The 8,769-nt window shown below is 45.0% G+C and overlaps 1 pseudogene; it reads right to left on the bottom strand.

Annotated features, from left to right (window-relative positions):
- Positions 1-1,746: 1,746 nt before the first annotated feature.
- LOC103256631 lies at positions 1,747-2,175 on the bottom strand (annotated as a pseudogene).
- Between the last annotated feature and the right edge of the window lie 6,594 nt (positions 2,176-8,769).

Below are 8,769 nucleotides of genomic sequence, written 5' to 3' on the forward strand. Positions count from 1 at the left end.
TTTTATATTTGTTCAAAATGCATTTCAGGGTATAAATTTGTAATGTCTCTCCCAAAAGACAATTAAATATAATGTTGCTGAGAGACGTACAAATTTTAGCATGAACTGATAGTTGTTTTTTTTTTTCTTTTCAGCTGTGGCTTTTGTATTACTTTCTTGCCTTATTGCACTAAGACCTCTGGTATAATGATGAATGTAAGTGGTACAGGCAGGCATTGTTGCCATGGCCTTCATCTCAGGGGGAGCATTCAGTCTTTATCATTAAGTGTAAGCTTTTTGTAGATTGCTTTCAGGTTGAGGGAATTTCCATTCCTGATTGCTGGGGGTTCTAAACATGAGTGGGTGTAGAATTTTGCCAAATGTTATTTGTACACCTCTACGTCTTTCCTTTTTCTATCTGTTTCTGTGGTAAATTACATCAGTTGATTTTCAAATGATGAGTCAACTTTGCATTCCTCATACACCGAGGAAACCTGTTTAATCTCCTCATGCATTTAGGTTCCATTTCTGAGGTTCTGTTAAGACTCTTCACATATATGCCCATAGGAAATGCTAGCCTGTAGTTTGCTTTCCTTGGGATGGTTTTTTCCTGCTTTCTTACCAGATCTAGTGGAGTGGGTGGGGAAACATTTTCTCCTTTTATTTTTTTATTTGCTTTTAGTCAGGGTCTCACTCTGTTACCCAGTCTGGAGTGCAGTGGCACGATCACAATGATCATGTCCACTGCAGTCTCACCTACTGGGCCCAGGCGATCTTTCCGCCTCAGCCTCGCAAGTAGCGGGACTACAGGCATGCACCACCACGCCTAGCTAATTTTTTAAATTTATTGTAGAGGTAAGGTCTCACCATGTTGCCCAGGCTGGTCTTGAGCTTGTGGGTTTAGGCAGTCCTCACTTCTCAGCCTCTCAAAGTGCTGGGATTACAGGCATGAGCTACCTGACCTCCTCCTCCTTTATTTTCTAGAAGAGTTTGGTACAGTTGGTATTATTTCTCTTTTAATTGTTTGGTAAAATTCACCAGTGAATCTCTTTATGGGAAGATTTCTAACTATGAATTTAATTTTTTAAATGGACACAGGTTATTTTTTCTTGGGTGAGCGTTGGCAGTTTGTGTCTTTCAAGGAATTTGTTTATGTCATTTAAATTTCCAAATTTATCAGCATAAAGTTGTTTACAGTATCACCATATTATACTTGTGACATCTATGTAATCTGAAGTGATGTTTCCATTTTTGATATTATTTCTTTGTGACATCTATGTAATCTGAAGTGATGTTTCCATTTTTGATATTATTTCTTTGTATTTTCTTTTATTTTCTAGATTAGTCTGATTAAATTAGTTTTATCACTCTTACATCTCTCTTCAAAGAACCAGCATGTGATTTTATGGTCTTTCTCTAGTGTTTCTATGATATCGGTTTAATTGCCTTCTGCACTTTATTATTATTATTATTATTATTATTATTATTTTACTTTGGGTCTAATTTGCTCTTTTATTTCTTTTAGTTTCTCAAGGCGAAAACCTGGATCATTTACTTGAGACCTTACCCCGACATAGTTCTCTTTAAGCACTGCCTTTGTTTTATTTCATTCAAAATGTTTTTGAACTTCCCTTGTGATTTCTTTAATCTAAGAGTTGTTGATAAATGAGAATTTAATTTCAAAATAGTTAAAGACTATTCAGTTATCTTTCTTTTATGATTTCTTTTTTTTTTTTGACTGAACAGACGTGTCTTTATTGGCAGTGACTACTTGAGTGGGATGAAGTGGGAGGAGTGAGTGGCACCAATGCCAGGTCAGCCATGCTTCACAGGCTTGTAAATGATGGAGAACTTGCCTAGGTAGTGGCCAATTATCTCAGGCTTAATCTCCACCTGGTTGAAGGTTTTGCCGTTGCACATGCCCACCATGCTGCCCGCCATCTCCGGCAGGATGATCATGTCACTCAGGTGCGTCTTCACCACCTGGGGCTTCTCCATTGGGGGGGCACCTTCTTCTTGGCCTTGCACAGCCACTTACACAGCGAGTGCTGCTTCTACTGCAGGCCTCACTTCAGCTGCCACTGCTGCTGCATGCATCAGCTGCTCATAGGACACGTTCAGCAGCTGGTCCAGGTCCACACTGTGGTAGGTGACCTTGTGGAAGGTCCTCTTCTCCTTCTGCTCCACTTCCACCATCTTGCTAGCTCCTCGGAAGGGCTCTTTTGTGATTTCTAGCTGAACTTCATTGTGTTTAGAGAGCATACTTTGTATTATTTCAGTCATCTTAATTTGTTGAGATTTGTAACGTGTTCTATCTTGGCGAATGTTCCATTTGTGCTTGAAAAGAATATATGTTCCACTTTTTTGCAGGGAGTGTTTTGTAAGTGTCAGCTAAGTCAAGATGGTTGATGATGTTGTTCATATCCTGGAGAGGAGTGCGAAACTCCTGATTGTGATTGTGAGCTGTAGGTTTCTCCTTTCAGTGCTGTCTGTTTTGCTTCCTGTATTTCAAAGGTGGGTTAAGCACACACTTTGAGGAGTCCTCTGTTTTCTTGGTGGTCGGGCCCTTCATCACATCCTGTTTCCGTCTGTTCCTGGTACTGCTCCTTGTCCTCATGCCTTTTTTGTCATATTGATTTAGTCACTTCAGATTTTTTAAAATTTGTTTTTACAGTACATCTTTATGCATCTTTTGCTTTCGATGGTCTGTGTCTTTACTTAATTAGGTTTCTTGCAGACAGCATGTTGTCGGGTTCTACTTTCTCATCCAGTACTACCATCTCTTTTAACTAAGGCATTCTAACCACTCCTATTTAATGTGGTTGGATTCAGATCTGCCATTTTTTCCTTCTTTGTTTCCTTTGCCCCATTTCCTCCTTTTTTTTTCTTTCCCTGTCTCCGTTTGGGTTAGTTGTTTTGTCATGAGGGAGTCTTAGCCGGAACAATCAGGCTAAAGAAAGAAGAAAAGCATATCCAGAGAGGAAAAGAGGACATCAAGCTGTTGCTCTTGGCAGACAATGTGATTCTAAATCTAGAAAACCCTAAAGATTCCACTAGAAGACTCCTAGACCTGATGATTTCAGTAAAACCTCAGGAGTCCACAGTCAGTGGTGTTTCCACATTTTACTCTGATACCATTCTACTTCTGTGTTCTCTCTCTCTCTCTCTCTCTCTCTCTCTCTCTCTCTCTCTCTCTCTCTCTCTCTGATGCTTTCCTTAGGGTTCACGGTATAATTCCTTACTTTTCCACAGTCTGCCTTCAACTTGGGTCACAGCACCTCATGTTTCATGCGAGACCTTTTCCTCCCTTCCACAGTTCATGTTGTGACTTTCCTGTTTTACTTCTACATATGATGTAAGCCACAGAATACATGTTTAATGCTTTCTGCTTCAGCAGGTCAAGTTTCTAAAGTTGTTTATAATGAGGCAAGGGTCTCTTTATATTTATTTGTAGTTTTAGTGTTTCTTTGTATAGAATCAAAGTGCTATCTGCTGTTACACGTCAGTATATTATTTTAGTTTTTTGTCTGAAAAGTCTGTTTGTTCTTTTCCTTTTCTAAAAAAATGTTTTGACCATTGCCTTACTGTACTCTGGTGTGGCCAGTGCTCTTTGAACTATGGCCGTCACCACGTTTCCTAACTTTGGCCTCCTCCCCTCCCTTGGGGAGGTGAACCCCCACTCTAGTTAACTTTCTAAATAAACTATATTTTCCAATCTAAAAAAAGTGTTTAATTGTGGTTGAATATAGGTGATGTAAGTTTTACCATTTTAATGATTTCAAAGTCTACAGTTAGGTCTTTGGCATGAAGGGCATCATGTCGTTGTGCAGCCACGACTTCTGTGCTCCCACCCTGCAACACTGAGCCACTGTATCCACTCTCCCTCCCAGCCCCTGGAGACCCCTGTTTGCCTTGTGGCCTTGTATCCCTGTAAATGTCACACGCATACCCTGCCAACCGCTGGCAACCACCATTCTTCTTTCCATGCCTATAAATGCCACACCCCCAACCCCCGGTGACTGCCTTTCTTTTTTCCGTCCCTATAACTGTCATCACTGCTCTGCTTTGCATCCAAGTAAGCCTGGCACCTTTGCATCCCTCAGGCGGATGGGATCAGAGAATGCTCACCCTTTAGTGACAGGCTCCTTTCCCTTGGACACTGTCTTCAGGTTCCTGCCTGTTGTCCTCCCTCCAAGGCTGGGCCACACCCCATCTTGTGGAGATTGCATCTTCTCACTGTCTGTCTGTGGGTGGACTCATCGGGTTGTTTCGTCTTTGGGCAGGCCGTGCTGCCGTGAACTGGGCATACAGATGCCTCTTGGTGCCTTTGCCCACACGTGGGGCTGGCCCCAGACATAGAACTGCTGGATCGTGGGGTAACGATGCCTTTCCATTTTGAGGCACTGCCGTCCTGCTCTCTGTAGTGGCTCTGCTGGTTGGCCTTCCCACGGCCATGCAAGATTCAGGTTTCCCCCCAGCTTTGCCTGCGCTTGTTTCTGCTCTTTTGATGGGAGTCCTCGTAATGGGTATGGAGACTCCATTTTTGAAGGATGTTTTTGCTGGGCATAGAATTTGGTGCTAATGAGACTTTTGTTCCAGAGCTTCCCATGGAGACACTCCTCCATTCCTGTACCTTGCTGTGTACCTGCCACCATTCATGACACTCCTGTGTGGCCTGACTCTCCCCATGTGGCCTGGCACTCCCATGTTGCACTCCACCCTCTCTGGCTGCTCGCAGGGCTTTCTCCAGGAGTGGTTTGGCTTTACCTGCCCAGTTTCTCTTGGCTGTCTTATTCCCCCATTTGAGTTTCTCTCAGCTTCAGAGGTCTGTGACTTGTCTTTCCTTATTCTTTTAAATTACTTCAGCCGCACTGTCATCTCCTGGGTCTTCAACTATAAATGGGAGACTTTTTAAGCTATCCAGAGCTCACTGGCGGTGTGCTCCTTTTTGCTCGTTCCTTTTCCCCTTGGGGTTTCAGCTTGGACATCATGTTGGCCTGGCTTTGAATTCACTGATTCTCCTCTTAGTTATGGCTCAGAGCTGGACACTCATGTTTTTCATCTCTGCCCGTGGCTGCCCCCTGGGTTTCCATCTGGGCATTTCTGTGGTTTCCATCTCTCGCATGTCCCCCTGCTCACATTGCAGCCTGTGCTCTGCCTTCCTCCTCCCACACTAGCTCCTGAGTGGCCGTCACTCTCTGTTGGTCAGCTGCCCATTGCTGTGTAGTCAGTCCCCATAGGCCCAAGAACAGTGTGGCTCTTAGTTGATCCTGTCCTCCCTTCACTGCTAGGGCAGGGCAGCTTTCTTTTGCATCTCCCACTTCTGAGTGAGAGCAGGACTGGGATGAGTTGGTTTGTATGCAGACTCCAGAATTTCCTAGGACGACACTGGGTGGCCTTTAGAGCTTCCAGACCAAGTGGAAAGTGACGTATGTAAGAAGTCAGCCCGGGAAGTGCCTCTGTGGTTCTTGGGTTGCATTGGCTTTTTGGTGATGTAGAGGTTGGCGTGGGAATGATTTTTCATTGTCTTGCTCTCACAAGGCAGGAAATAGTGATGGGTCCATGAAGATATGGATGAATATAGGGTCTTGCATGGTCCAGTTTGGTTGCTCCTTGTAATTAGGAGTCTCCACATGAGTCTTGAGAGAGCCACGTTATCGTCTTTCCTCCTCTTTCATGTATGAGGTTATGGTATATAACACGCCCAAGTATTTTCCACACTTTGCTTTTGTGACTTGACAATGTGCAGATGAGACTATTTTATATTCCCTTACAAACTATTTCCTCCTCAGTAAACGTCATCAACATATCCTTTTAGTGTGCTTGAAAATGTTCATCATAAAAAGTTAATAATAAAGGAATTTGAAAAGAAATCTGCTTTACACATGTTGGATTTGAGATGCCTTTTGGTGTGTGAGTAGAAACATCATGAGAGAAGTCGGATATACAGGTCTGTTGCTTGACTATACCAGGCTCAGAGGTAGAACTTGCAGGAGGAGTCATACTCCTCGGAGCCAAACCCGGGAGCTGAAAATTTCTGCCTGGGAGCTGCCAGTATGGAAGACGGGGCCAAACATCTTGCTTGACAATGCTCCTGAGTGAGACCATGACTGGGAGGCAGGTCTGGGGTCATTGGCTGGCCGGTGCTTGGGAAGTCTCCACCATGGGGATCTGTGGATGGCCGACAGCATGAGGAGGGGTCCGATAGCCATGCGAGGTGTGCAGAGGGACCTCACGGAGCAGCATGCCCACACGCTTGAGTTCTTGCCACCAGTGTTTTGTGTTGGTTGCCATTACAAGTCTCCAAGCACTAGAAATCCACTTATATTTCTGCTCCTCAAGGGGCTTTGAGCAGACAAACAGGAAGGTTTCCAGCTCTTTGGGAAGCAGGGGGACCCCAACTTTACCTTAAAATCATTACATATGCTGGAAAGAAGTTGATTCAAGTGTATTTGCCAGAAAACCAGACGGGGACCTCATGTCCTTGGGTGCTCTGGGACCTGTGCAGCATTGCTGCGTCCTAGATGCTTGGCAACTCCTGTTAAGTTAAAAAGCATCTCTTGTTTAATACAATGATCTGCAGGTTTTTCCATGTACACCCCCTTAATAAAAATAAATTTGTACACACTCCCTCCATGTATGCATACAATTGTTTATGTAGAGTGCCCCCATGCACCCCTGCACTGATGTAATCAGTGTATTCAAAACATGCAGGGAAGGAGTACATTTCCTGTAGACTTTGTTGGCACACACCAGAGACTGTTTGTCTTTCTGGAGATGTAGGGGTTGGATCTTTTCTTTCCTGGTGTTGGTGATGCTCCCTTCAGGTTCTCGTGTGTGTTATCTGAGCAGTTTTTAAAAATTCTGAGGCCCAAAGGAAACTGTATATTCAGGGCTGATATTAAGTATCCAGGAGTGCATAAATGCAAGCTCTAATGATCATGGGAACCTTCTTGACTGAGCAGGTGCGGCCCTGGTCACTGCTGGTCACTGCTGATGCACATGTTTGACACCACATTCCGGGTGTCAAAGTTGTGTTAGAATACTGAACTTGCTGTGTTTTTGTGTCTTTCAAATGTCATTAAAGTGTCAGTAAATGATTTCATCATCATGACAGCAGTTGTTACCCTTAAAGTAAGTAGCAAACTTCAGGTAATTTCACCTCCTCAGGTAGTTTCATATATCGTAATGTCTAAATAATAAATAGAATGCTTGCTCTTAAATCACAAAATGTTATAATTTTGTCAGTAAAAATATCCTGTCAATCACCCTCACTTTCACATAAGACCCTGTGACTCTAAAGGGCTCACCGTGAACTGGCCCAGAGCAGGCTCCGTTTCTCAACCAATGCTAGCTGATGCTGTCTTGGCTAAGGGCAGTCTCACCTGAGAGAGGCAGCAGCCAGCAGAGGCCCAGGGATTTCTGCTCTCACTCCAGCTGAGGAGACACAGGCCTGTCAGGTGTGAAAGAGCAGAGGAGAAAGGCACCAGGGTCAGAGCGAGCGGGACCTTTTCCAGGTGCATGACCAGTGAAGTTCTGACCAGACAGGATGGAGAGGGGCCAGAGGAAAGAGAGGTGAGCCCAAAGTTCCACACAGGGACTGCAGGTGCCCTGCTGCAGGCCCTGAGAGTGGAGCATGGTGAGCGAGGAGTTACAAGGAGGGGAGAGGGTGGGAGATAAAACTTAAAGAGAAGGAGAAGGGAGGTCAGAGCGCAGATCTGGGAGAGGAGGGAAGGGAGGCCAAAGCACAGGAGGCCTCGGGGGGAGGATCGAAGAGAGCTGAAGGCTGAGGCACTCGCCTCTGTGGGGTTTTGAGCCAAGGGCTCAGGCGACATAATTTGACCTTGATGGGAGGGACTGCTGGGGCACTGTGTGAGGCTGTGGGGCTGCTACTGGGCTGTGGAGGGCAACAGTGGCCCTGCCAGTGGTGGCGGGGAGCTGGGTGGGGTGGAGAGTTGGTCGTGTGTCTGAGCAGGCCAGCAGTTGTGCTGATGCTGGGTGTGGGGGTGGAGGGGAGGGAGGATCCGGGTGGGGGTTGCCCCATGGACCTAACCGGGGTGGACAGAAGGGGGCTGGGGGGTGAGTGCCATTTGGTGCAGGCTGCGGGAAGCCCCAAGGGCCTGGCAATGCCCAGTGAAGTGGCAGGAAGGCAGAGACGCAAGCTTTTGGGCATGGGGGTGTGTCTGGAGCCCCCGTCCCCTGTCTTCTGCCATAAGCTGTTTTGGGGATCACTGCTGTTAGCAGCCGTGCATGTGAAACATGGCTGCCATGACTGTTTCTTGAAAATTGCTGTTATAGAGCTTGGAAGACGTGCCTTCTCAGCGTGTCTGGCTGTTCATATGACTTTCCCTTTGACCAAATATTTTGGATTCTATTGATGGTTTTCTAGTTGTGTATCATCTTTGTATTCCTTAAATGAGTCACTAGTGGCCCTCAGTGATTAATATTTCATTGCATAATTTTGTGTCTGGAGCTGTAAGTAGTTGGAATGTAAATTTTGTGCTAGCTTTTTTTTATAATCAATATTTATTATGATGATATTGTGGGGTACAGTTAAGTGTTTGGTATACAAATACATTTTGAGAAGACAAACAGGAATGTTTCCAATTCTTTGGGAAATAGGGGGATTCCAGCTTTATCTTAAAATCATTATATGTGCTGGAAAGAAGTTGATTCAAGTGTATTTGCCAGAAAACCAGATGGGAACCTCATGTCACTGGGCACTCTGGAACCTGTGCAGTGTTGCTGCGTCCTAGGCTCTTGGTATCTCCTGTTAAGTTAAAAATCAGC

This window comes from Carlito syrichta, unplaced genomic scaffold, assembly GCF_000164805.1.
Source record: "Carlito syrichta isolate Samal-C Ts95f unplaced genomic scaffold, Tarsius_syrichta-2.0.1 Scaffold290789, whole genome shotgun sequence".
Classification (NCBI taxonomy): domain Eukaryota; kingdom Metazoa; phylum Chordata; class Mammalia; order Primates; family Tarsiidae; genus Carlito; species Carlito syrichta.